A 13143-nucleotide genomic window follows, 5' to 3' on the forward strand; every position below is an offset into this window, starting at 1 on the left:
ACGGCTTTTTTTGACGATATTATGAAAAGACAAGAACAACTAGAAACGATGAGACGCAAGAGAATAGATGAAGGGCATACCCGAAACAATCATGGGCCCGATGCACAACAACTGAGATTAGCATAAGTACAGGGAGTATGGTCCCCCTCGAGACCTAGAGTTTCTGGTCAAGAGGAAAGCCAGAATGAAGGATGGACTGGAACGGCTCAAAGGGAAGGATGATGAAATGACCGTTCCTGCAAGTCATGGTTTCGAAGTAATATCAAACATATCCCGAACCATGGTCTAAGCTGATAAAGGGATCCAGGGTTTAGTGGGTGAGAGTCCCACAGCACCGGACAAAGCACAGTCAATGATGTCCGGTCTGCATAATACATTTGCCCTTAACCTCCAAAAAAAGAAAAAAAAAAGATATTGGCGTTCATACCTTAGGCCATTCATCGGTTTTTCAAAACTGAAACCTTGCCAGCTTTACTAGCTCGTCCCGTTACTGCCTAAAATAGCGAATGTCGAAAAGCGGCACTTAGGCCAATTCATGTACAGTTATCACGTTTCCCTCAACATGATTCGCGGTCTAGAGATCTTTCGCAGGCCTGTTATTATGCATCCATTGTAGTACCTGCTATTTTTGATGATGCCACTATCGCCTCTGTGATTGTGTTATGTATGCATATACACGTGTGTAGATAAACTGTAGGTAGTAAAATTAACAGACGGGACAATACATAAATAATTGTCCATATGGACTTAGGAAATTTTGTTTGGTGTTCATATATCATTCATACACAGATGCTGGTCGTGCGTCACAAGTACGAAATAGAAATATCTATATTACATAAAACCCAGACAGATTTACGCATGAAATTGGCCTGTTTCGATCCCCAACCGGCGGATATAAACGGTAAGTACTGCTGTGGAAGCGCACATTGCGGTATAGAAGGACCGTTTAATCTGGATAATTTGTTTTGCAAGAAATAATGAGCTGCCACGCAGATTATGCTCAAAGGATTGTTGAACATGCAGCGGTAACGAAAATGCATGCAACGCACGCAAATTATATAGATTTACTTTTTTGCTGGTTGCCTATGTCATAGAATAGACACATTCTATTTGATGCTGGTAGTTATATCTTCAAGGACCGTTTTGGGCAACTACTGGTCAAACGGAAACGACCAAGGTCGACCTAGATAAACGCGTTTGATATTAACGGTGTTTTGCTATTTATCATGTTGCTATGTTGCAAAAACTAACCAGTAATAAAAGCTCAAATAGGCTTAAGGCGTAGGTTCTGTGCATTAATGGGCAGCTCACCCCAATAGCCGGCACTAACAAATCAATGCCTTTAATCGTTCCTTAAGCTCTTTAAGCAACCAAAGTTAATAGAAAGGCTAGCCTACAGTCAGAGACAAAAGGTCATAGTGTTTAGATAAATGAGTGAAACGCGCACAGCATCAATTGCATGAAGAATTGTCTATAAGTTGGCGGAAGCAGTCACAGGTAGAAAGTACGCATGCATTTTCTACGTTGTGGTAGTAGATAGTAATCACTGACCTATGTTCAGATCATTTTCTTCGTAACAACGAGACGGTATGATTCGGCTTAAAAATAATCCAAATGCTACAAGGGACCTTTACTCTACTATCTAACCCACAAGCACAGAGCCTTCTTCTTATATCCAAATATAAGGTGTAGTCTCTACATGTTTGACTAGATTATATCTATATCTGTATGTACTAAAGCCGCTTTCCGTTACAGCCTCTACAGCAAATCAATAGCGTTCACTTGAAATTTATCGTCGTCCAAATTAATTCGATTTCTATTTAAAATTGCAATGTGTCTACGTCTGGGTGCGAACCTAAGCTGCCCCTGTGATGATTCGTGTAGCGCGAACATTTCCAAAGTTCCCCCAGTGACTAAGAGCTCGAAGCTATGTTTGGCAATCGAGGCGCGGCAAGGGAGAACGAAATGTCAACGATACCAATACTTCGATCGTTATCACTTTATTTTGGTCAGTTTGGTTTTAGCCGTCACCGTTATTGTCTTATATTGCGACTGATACTGCTGCGTAGGCTATTCCTTCGGCCTCTGTGGCCTATGCATGCGTGTCGCTGTCCATTGAACACGAGCCCCCTGTCGGCCACGGTCATATTCAGTGGCTCGAATATGTCGTTGTTTTTTTTGCCAGACAAAACCCATCTAGCTTTATGATCAGCTCAACAATAAGGCCGCTGCCGCTGCTTTTTGGTCTCAGCTGGCCCGTAGTGCTTTATAAGTCTCGGTAATGAATGCCGTTTTGTAACGACGTTTCGAAGCAGCCGCAGCTGAATGGGGCTAGTTGGTTCACTTGCAAAATGATACTGATAGATCGGCCGCCTGGTCTGTCTACGGAAAAATACGAATGGAGCACTTGCTATATATTATGCAAAAAAATAACAGGACTACCAGTAATAGCGTCTGTGGCGGCGAAGATGAGGGTAATAGCGTTAGGACAAACGTATACAGGAATGAAAACACTGGCTTCACGCAGAACGACGACATAGCGACAAATGGGAACGGGACCCAGCCGAAAATAGAATCCATTCGGTCGCGCTGACGACAACTAGATGATAACGGCTACCATGCCGAGCAGATCTGTATTTGACTCAAATTGGTCACGCTAACATGTTTAATGTGCATTGCTGCGGCTGTCGTCATCGTGGAAACCTTATGTATCACAGGCCTTTTGGCGTTTTCTTAGCTTAGTTTCATAAAAAAAGTACCAGTATTAAACTATTGGTTAATAATTATAGTAGTAATTATAGCAAAAGTGTCTACCACCAATATGTCTACCACCGGAAAAAGACAGGTACATGCCTTGAGATATTTGTGGATATCAACATACGTTTTAATGTTTCTAAATATCTCATTTACTGAACGGGATCAAAAAAGGTAGGTAATGACAGGACACGAAAATGAAAGATGTAAAAATAGGTCACCTACGAACATACTCAGAGTCAGTGACGATTATTAAATAAATGAATTTTTATTAGATGAGTAAACAATATGCATTGAGTTCAGCGGTTCAGTTAAGATGCTGACCTATAAGGCATTTACAAGCGTCCTTTTTTTATATATAAAATGACCTATGGATAGAGCTCCACGACGTTATTTTAATAGCAAATTTCTAGTTTTAGCTTTTTTTTTTATTTAATTTAATTTAAAGTTCATTTTTTGTGCAGTAGAATATATCTACATGTAGAAACAAACGCGGCATTGTCTTAGAGATCAATTTTGTACAAATTATATTTTGTTTCGAACGTATCTCCTGCCATTCAGTAAACCCTCGTTTTAATTAGTATTATTTAAATATTAAACCTTAACATCTAATGGAACACAATACGGCAAATTATTTCGAAGCAGATTGATATAAAGGTAATAATTTCCCACAGTCATCGTACTAGCAATCCGTACAATTGACGTTGCGATCTAGAGTGGGTTAAACATTACCAGCTGCACATATCAAACATATTTAAATCGTGGTCAGTGGAGAATATTTAAGGACTCATTGTTATTGTTTCATATATCTAAATTGCATAGCGTAAATTGGTAGAATATACGAATTTTGTTGCGGTTTTAGACTGATTTAGACTGCCACTAAGGACTCGCAAGACTGACTCGAGTGTAACTCAGAATGGCTAGACTCCGTTGATCGGACGTGTATCCGAACTTGTTCTTCTGTCATATTTACGTAGTTACTCGCGGTTCGGAAGGACAAGAATTGAATCAGCCCTGATAATGAAAAGAAAAACGTAAAAGGCGGGAACATTTTAAAGCAAACCTATGTGCAGCTTTGAAAAAAGCAAACTCTTCATTAACTAATCCGCACCTATGATATTTACGGAATAAAATTGTCGCACAGCTTTGCTGGCGTTTTAATTTTTTACGATTGTGTGTATTACCCGTCGTGCGAATACCGGTGAGTAATTATCAAGATATTATCTTTACTATTAAGAACTTTATCGTTATGACGTTTCATATCGTCGTAGCTTTGAGCTGTTTTGTGGACAAAGCATGTAACTTGCACGCCTTTAAATGGCGCTACAATTATGTCGTGCAGCTGTGAGAAATTAGATCACGGGGACCGGATCATGGTTCTGGTAGGGTCCGATCCCTGCATTTTCGGGCCATTGGACGCGTCGAGGAAATTTAGCCGAGAGCCAACAATCTTAACAAGATTTGGCTACGTTTTCTGGATATCATCTTAAAAACGCTAGAAGATTTCCAAAGCACGAATCCTCCTTTGTACTTTTTAAGGTTAAAAAAATTGGCACCATTCATGATGCGTTTCTGAAATTATCTTCATCAGCCTCAATTCAAATTAGGAATGCCCTTACGAGCAATGTTGATCCACTTAACGGCGGACTGGTTTTACCATCGTTGTTCCTTTTCATCTAACACGTTATGGAAGCAAAATGTTTAGATATTTTTAGCAAAGCACTACTATACTACACAACCTTTTAATAGAAAAAGTAACCTTCATACTCCTGGTGAACCAAAAACAACCTATGGATATAATAATTCTATCTGCTTAGTTGTCTAGATGAATGGCTTAGGGGTAACGACGATTATGTAGGACCTAAAATGTTCTGGATGTTCCGGATCCCCCATACAGACATACTAGGTACATAAAAACCAGAAGAATCTGTGTACTTGTGGTTTTCTTAAAGCTTTCAGTTAGTCGGTGTGCGAAAAATTTTTATTGGATAATTAATGCCGAAGCAAAGTCCATTTCTGTACTTAGCCCAGATAGAATACTATTTTTCCTGATGCTCTCCGTACGTGTAAATATTACTTAAACCTTTCCAAAATTATGTTGAAAATACAATGAAAAAATAAAATTTTTGCTTACGAAGAAAAATGCTTGAGCCGAGCATATAAACATACAATGATCTGCTTCTCGAGCTAAATAGCCACCACGCGTTGAGTGTGCACGTATTGCATGAGAGTTAGAACCTAATTAGTTTATAAAGTCTCAGTCAGTAGTAATCATATGAGAGGCCACAATGGTTTTTTCCTTTTTCTGACCTCATCGCTAGTGCAGCGCTAAGAAAATTAATTTATTTTAAAAAGTCAGCTGAAATTGTTAGACAGACTATCGAAAAGTGCAACCAAGTACACTTGAAATAAACAGATCTGACACATACATATATAGGTACCAGTTGAGCTGCATTTCAACAGACAAGTCGAAAAATAAACATTTCAGTGTTTTAATCATTATGAAGTTGGCTATTCAAAGGCCAAGTATCCGTTCGCAGCAAACGCGATTTTTATGCAGAGTCACCATTTCGTTCTCCTGTCAGCACACACCCGCACTTATTAGATATACAATTAATATATGAGACATGTAAATTTTACTAAATAGCTACAGCCCCCTTTAATTAAACGCGGATAACCACCACGGTGGGAAATGTAAATATACATGTATGTATTTCTAGTAGATATGTTTCTATCTTATATATGTCGTTACTAAGTTTAGTTTGTCCGTGTTTGAACCACAATATTTTAGAAATAGCGTGCGAAGTTCGACGTCCGGTAAATACGCAGCCGGAGCCGCTAACCAAAGAGCGGGGCCGTAGATGCTCTGTGCCCCAGGCGAAAATTGCTACCATTTCGACGAACAAAAAGTGTTACTGCTACAGTTACTTGTATGTACTATCCAATTCGGTTGTTGTCCGAAGCTGTAACTATCTGTCGGTTTGTCATGAAATGATTGCAGGCGGCGGCTCCTAGTTTTGATGATGGCATCCACCGTTTCGGAACCCCAGGCACGGCGGTCTGGGTCACTAGCACGACATCGCACAGAATGAACTATCCAATAACGACCGCTAGCGTTCAGGCCAACAACACGCCATGCCCGCCAAATACAAACATCGTGTCCCTACCCATAGCCAATTCTTGAGCTGAGAATGAAATCGATAGTGGTGTTTGGCGCATCTATTAGACAGCGTGACAACAAGGCCAATGTAATAGTGCATTTAACTATTCGTCTATAGTCTTTTATCGGAACGACGTTTGAGCTTGATAAAAGAAAGGAAACCGATATTCCGCCGTCTAGACGGAACACTGAACGAGCGGCTGAACTAGGGAAAATCGTGTAAAAGTAAATTGGATTTGTCGAGGGGTTAAAAAATCCGACAATAAACTTATGATAATTTCCTTACTAGTTTTTTTTATTGCATGCACATTTTTATCGCAAGCTGGTCCTGTTATTTGGTGTTACACAGTGTTTTAACGCAATCCTTATCAAACTGCCCGGATATGGATCTTCTTTTTTGAAACGAGTCTTCGTAGCTTTTACATTTGAATTACGCCGTACGATAATTAAAAATAATAAGACTATCGAGGAACTCACAAATGTACAGTTGTCCGTTTCCGAAAGGTGAGTGATATATTCGTACCTGGGACTAGATACTTAATGATATCTCATTTGCTTAAAGTTTCGGAAAGTGGGCATGACTACACCCTATGCTATACTCAATCGCATTATCAAATAAAGAATACATGATTTTAAAGGTGATCGATGTCCTTTATAATGGTCCTATCGTAGTGCTACGTTCCATCATTGACTAGCTAAATTTCGACTGAACAAGGATGGCTAGGGTAGAAAATGATGATAAAATAATAAGGGAGAAAAACAGCTTATTTAGCAGTGCGAACTGAATTTACGGAAATCCAGAATGTGTTAATAAGGACTCTACGAAAAATAATTTTTTCCCACACTGCTATAAAAATTAATAACTTTTTTAGTATGCGTTTTTGATGATTAATCAGTGCACAAAAATATTTCATTGATCATTTGTTTGCAGGGTTCCTATAATCAATTAAAAATTGTGGCGCAATGATGATTTAAGCGTAATCTACGAATAAATCATTTCCAATGAGGACGGGGTTGGCCTAATAACGAGTGGCCACGCGTAGAAGTATTTTTGTTTTGACTAGATCGGTAAGGAAAATATGGATATAGTTCCAAAATAGTTGAGAAAGCATACCGCGTGAAGTGCTATGTCAAATCGCAAAACATCTTTGCACATGTGAGGCAAAACAGGATGATCTTTCAATCCTGTTCCTGTTGTTTTTTGTAAAAAATGCGACTAGAAGACCTTAATCGGGGCCGTAATACGGCATAATTATGGTGTCCGCCACATTTCGATACGTGGAAAGCTGAACCCTAAATAATAGCATAGCACTTAAGTCACTTATAGGTTCTATCGTATAGAAACCTTCTGTACAATAAACACGATACCAGGTTTCGACATAATAATAGTGTACATTCTTATAATTACCTCATTTACTTAAGCAAGCTCCGTTTACTCAAATTCTTTTTTAAGCTACTAGTGTCCCTATTTGCATGGCGATCAATACAATTTGCGGTGATTCCACTTTGGACCCACGGAGAAAACTCTACTTTGGTCATTTCTTCCTATGCATTGTCATAAACGATCGCACAATTACAATACCGACATGAGCGGTAAGTCAGGCTTCTCCTATACGTGTTCAGTTTCACTTCTATACCCACTGCCTGCTACGTCGTCTCACCGTTTTCACGTTCCAAGAATAGATCTGATGCTCTTCAGCAGAAAGTATCTGCCCATCCTTTCTATATGCATTGAAAGGGCTGTCGTTTTGTTTATTTCGACCCATGTGAGCGTATCATTATATGCCCCGTTAGTACCCCAAACTGACGACATACTGCCTAATCTACTCTTAATGCGTCACCATCTTGTCACGTGACATTTAAGTGCTGCTACGCTAAATAGTTACCAGATCGCCGCGTGTCACAGGTTGCCGCTGTCGCCGTTAAGTAGCCCCGTATTTTGCCTTACTTTTTTTTATCTCAAGAATTTTGCTCACGTTGTTGTAACTCTCCTTACTGTTGTGCTACTAATCTACATAAACAGTGCGCAACAATAAGCCTACGGTAGCATTAATATGCCAGGATTACTATCTCATTCGACTCCTGCATCTTCGTTGAGTTCACGAAGCAAACTATCACAGTCGTCCAAATTTGTAACTGTTATTTGGTTAACGGTGTTCGTTCATTCGCAGAAGACGTACACAACCACCCCTTCCATGACCATCCCCTACAGGACTAGCATTTGACAATAGTAAAAAGCAGTGGGTTTACTGAGCATTCACTCAATCAGACATCATCTTCGTCGTCACTTTTAAAAGACACGCACAAGATCATCGAGTTTTGATTGCGCGCCGTCCAGCCCGGCCGCAAGCCCCGGCTTTAGCACCAACAACACTATTCTCGATACCACTAGTAAAACAATCACTATGGGGCGTTATTTGTTTATTTTTAATTTTCCCTCCTTTCACGTTCGGAGCGTCTTCTGCCCCGCCCCTTATTTGTTTATTGCTATCTATCACGTAGAGGTATCTGTCTGTGCTTATGGCTTTGTTCTACCTCTATGTTTCGAGTTTTACGTCCGGTATCGCCGTTAGGCATTTCGTCAGACGGCGGCTTTGTGTTACCCACCTGTGCGTATCCAGCCGCCGCCGTACGATAGCTGTGACACGAAGCGCGTCAATTGATGATTATATAGTAACAACAATAATAATAACAATTATAATAATAGTAGTGCGGTGTTTATTCGTAGCGCAAAGCTGGGGTTGGGGCTGAGGGAGGCAGCTGTGGTGCTAGCAGCAAATAATGACTCGAAAAGCGGGTTGTTGTTTCCGCCGGCTGATTTCTTGTCCGCCATTTTGCCAGGCTTTATGCTTTTATACCGAGGCTTCGTCGGGGCGCGGGGTAAGCACGGTAAGAATGCCTACCCGATCGGATCTCATGTGTTTCCGTTCGTTAACTGTCCGCTAGATAGATCCGGTGGTTGCCGTCGCTGCTGTTGCTCTCTGTAAGTAGCTGCTAATATCCATAAGAGAACGGCTGGTGACCAGGCGGGAAAGCGGGCCTTGCTGTTGCGGCGCTTGTTATCATGACGGTCGAACGGTCGCGGCGGCGGTGGCAGTTGCAACGAGCAAGCCGTAAGGTAAAGCGATACCACAAGGCCGTACCCCAGTTTCGAAGACACAATGACCGGTTAGGAAACGGGGGAAGCCGGGCAAAGGCGGGGTAGAAACACGATACGTTTGCCGGCAGGTGGGGGGTAAATATATTTAGTGCGTGTTAGTGTTTAAAGCTTAGCCCTTCACAAATACACGCCTTCCTTCTGTCTGTCCGCTCATCTGTCTGTCGGCCAATGGCCGTGGCACGTTTCGGCGATGACGATCAATCCAATATTGAATGCAATAGCGGCGGCGACGGCGGCTGCGACGGCGGCTGCTACTCCCGCCACCAAATTAACCACAACAGAAAATGGGTAAGGGGCAAACATTAGCTGGCGATTTCTTCCAAATGATTCAATCCAGCGGTGTCGGCTGGTCGTGTTGCAATTACTCTGGTCATTTTTCATTATTATTATCGACGTTATTACGAGTAAGGGCCCTAACCCTCGCTAGCAAGACGCAAAAATGCACACGGATGACAGCGCTGTCGCCATAGAACGCTGTTGATGCTGAGTTACGTTAAGCTTCTCCCTCTTGAAGTTAACTAAACAAATATCTTTAACATTGCCATTTATGCGGCGACGGTCAGTGAGATGCTGGAATTTGTCGCGTCGACGTATACGTGGAGCAGGCGTCCACTAGCTGTTGTCTTTTTTGTATTTTTTTTTGCTTGATGCCACGCTGCTTATAATAGTCGTATCATAAATACAGATTTGCCTTTCGAATTTGTTGCTAACAATATACCACATAATATGATTAAGTACTGCTATTTCAATTTTGTGTTTGTCGCCGGACCATTGCTGAACGTTAGACTCATAGAACCGTCGTCGTCATTATCAAGATAATTATATTAATAGTATGAATAAAGAAAGAAACTATTACGTAGCTTCGCCCTACCAATGTCACAGGGCGTTGCAGCGTTTGTATGCTTGTCCTACGGGTGCAATAGCACTTAACGTATGCGTTTGTCCTGGGCGGAAATTATCGACGTGTACGCTCTTTTTCTTTTTGTTGTTATGATCATATATATCGACTTGGTAGAACGATTTAATTTGAATTCTATTCAGTGTTTATACGTGAAGAAGTCACGATCTTGTCTTCTGAACTTCTCTGCTTCAAGTTTAAACTGTCGGAATTACGTATATGTCTCGTTCTCTACTAGACACATAGGCGGGATACGTAATGTTCGACTTTAAATATTGCTTTGCTGAAAATGTACATATTTACGTATAAATATGCACGTGTCGGAGAAGTCAATAGGTGACATCTGTTATGATGCAAAAATATAAGTAAACTTAAGGGGTGGGTGAAAGGGCCTGCGTCCGAAACGGACATAGTTAGCAGTCTGGAGCAATGTTTAGAAGCAGTGCTATATGTAACCAGTAAATAAAGTGCCAGTTTTACTGTATCTCCTGCATGGTATAAGGCCATTTGAAATACATTTTAGTTGTAATAGGCTTGTTGGAGGTGATAGGGGAGGGGCTAGTGGATGCAGCCGTCTGAATTTGTAGAAGAAAGATTTAAATCTATGACACTTCCCATTAGCGAAGGCAACTGACTGACATTCCTGTAAAAGGGCAGTTACGCGACCGATAGTATTTGTTGTCTACGTTCGGCATTTTGTTACTTAAGCTTATGAAGGAAATCATACACACACTAACATATGTAACCACGTTCGAAAGCTGTCACTTAGTTAAATTCAAAGACTGGCGCAATTAGTGATCACAAAAGAATAAGCTGCTTAAGATAAATTTGAGAAACTCATGGATCCAAATGATCCATGGACCTCTGCATGGATTTTTTTCTCTTCAAAAGCTCAGGACGCTTAAAGAGAACGTATTTAGCATAGCTAGATGGGTTAGGTGTTAGTCAGTTGATTATCATATTACGTTCGATGACTTAAAGTCATTTTGTCTGTATGACGTTTACCGGAAAATCCGTGGAGAAAAATGAAGTTAAATGCAACGGAACTATATGACACAAGCTATTTTCCCAATGTCTGATATTCTTTATTTGTTTTCATCAATACGTTACTTTTGTTCTGTGAATCGCCATACTTACTTGCGCTGGATGGCTATTGAATTGGTTCTTTCCATCGGTCTAAACACATGATTCGTCGGATGTGCGTCTGATGCACCTGATCGTCCAGTAGCTCCAAGTCCTAGAGCTATTAAATAAAAACATTTTTGCCCTCAATGGAAAGGAGCCCACAACCCATCTTATTCAGGCGGCTTAATACTAGGACAAGGTTTTCCTAAAAAAAATCAGCATTAACATTTTTCCTGTTCGTTTCTTCGCTTTTTGAAGGGTGCTTACCCTAGAACGGCTTTCGTTACGGCTGCATTCTATGGCTTGTTACATACTTGTTCAAACAACAATGTATATCAACATGTTTATCTCTCATATATATTTTAGTTTTTTTTAAATTAAATTTTGAAAAATTAATCAGTGATAATAAACAAATGCTACGTTTAAATACTAGAAATCTTCTAAAGTGTATAAAGAAAACATTAGAGATTACTCAAATTCTGCGTTTAAACAGACTCTAGTTCATGTGTGTCACGGATTTAAGACGAATATAGGAACAGTTTTCCAAAAACTTATTAAAAACAGTAAATGCCGTATCCTATTTTTACTGGGAAGGTTCTTACTGAGTATCAAGATTTCAGAAACAGTGGCTTTGGAAACAGTAATGCTTCTTGAATTTGTCGATAATGGTCTCGCACTATTTCCAGTACACCTCGCCACTCCAGAGGGAAAATAAAATAAAGGTGCACCATGTTTGCCTATACTGTTATTTTCGGCTTAATATCTTAATAGATAAGCTTTTAATCAAGTATCAATGGTAAAACTGTCAAATCGAAGAAACCCAGAAGACATAACAAGTAACATAAGTAACATTCACTTTCGTATCGAATCATGACGAGTTGTTTAATATACGTGAAACGTATTATATTATATAATCTATATTGATTTGCTTGGAGAGATATAACTGGTTTAAGTATTGCTTCAGACAACAAGTTCTTTTGACCGTGAAACGGAGTATGCATGTTACAGCTGAATTCGAAGCTAGGCCACCAGCTGTCCTTAGGTTAAAATTTTTCCATGATAGCGCAGGTATAGCTGGTTGTTTAATATACACCCATACATAGAGTGAACTGAATTTTTTATTCGCTGTGACGCGCTCATTCGTTACGTAACTTCCGTTTTTCTTATATGTAACAGGAAATCATCGATAGAAATATGCGTGCGTACACGTAAAAGCAAGCCTTGACCTTTATATACAACATGTTAAATTATTTTGTTATTGCCGTTTCGTTTATTACTCTATTTGGTGTTTGTTTAATCATGAACCAGTTGATAATTCTAGCTATTCTAAATTACACAAACAGTAAAAATTTAGAAAAAAAATTGACGGTCGATTCTTACAAGGTTGAGCTTTAGATCATGAAAGCTCCCGTATGATTCGCTAAGACAGAACAAAAAAGTTACTATATCAAAAACTGCAGACGACCGCCAGTTGGGGATGTTTTACAGTTGGATTATGGCGTTCATATCAGCTATTTACCAATTACCGCTGGCTTAACAGCTGGCCGTTATCGTAAGACGCTTCGACAGAAGAGTGCATCACGTCATAGGAAAATAACCAGCAACAACAACACTATACCGCCTGAACACCACCACACCATATTTTTTAGCAGTTGCTTTTCCCTCTTCTGACGATCAAGGTACCTTCTAACTTCTTTTCAATCTTTTGGTATAGGCTTTTCATTTGTTATAAGTAACGTATGTTTGCCGAATAGTATTTTACGCCATCCATTAAGCTGCTGAAACATTAGAAAATGTAGGGCCTGCATCCATTCCTTGTACATATTGCTATATAGAAAAAAAAAAAATAGGTAAAAAGAACATTTACACATTCAAGGATGCTGAGAAGAGTTTTGTCGCTGAATACGCGATCATAAAATTGTGGCGCAATAACACCGACCGACATTTGCGGGAATAATGTCGTTCTTCTAAATATTAGTAATGGTTATATGAACAAATAGGGAACGTTTCTTGTCTAGAACAAAGGTGCGAATCGTTGTCACTTGC

The 13143-nt window shown here is 39.9% G+C and overlaps 1 long non-coding RNA gene across 1 annotated transcript; it reads left to right on the plus strand.

The window, feature by feature from the left end:
* The first annotated feature begins 2594 nt into the window (after positions 1-2594).
* LOC147753566 (uncharacterized) lies at positions 2595-6493 on the plus strand. The gene is made up of 2 exons (XR_015310784.1): positions 2595-2845; positions 5756-6493. It is a non-coding gene; the product is annotated as an uncharacterized LOC147753566 (long non-coding RNA).
* Positions 6494-13143: the final 6650 nt, after the last annotated feature.

This window comes from Varroa jacobsoni, unplaced genomic scaffold, assembly GCF_002532875.2.
Source record: "Varroa jacobsoni isolate VJ856 unplaced genomic scaffold, vjacob_1.0 scaffold_379, whole genome shotgun sequence".
NCBI lineage: Eukaryota > Metazoa > Arthropoda > Arachnida > Mesostigmata > Varroidae > Varroa > Varroa jacobsoni.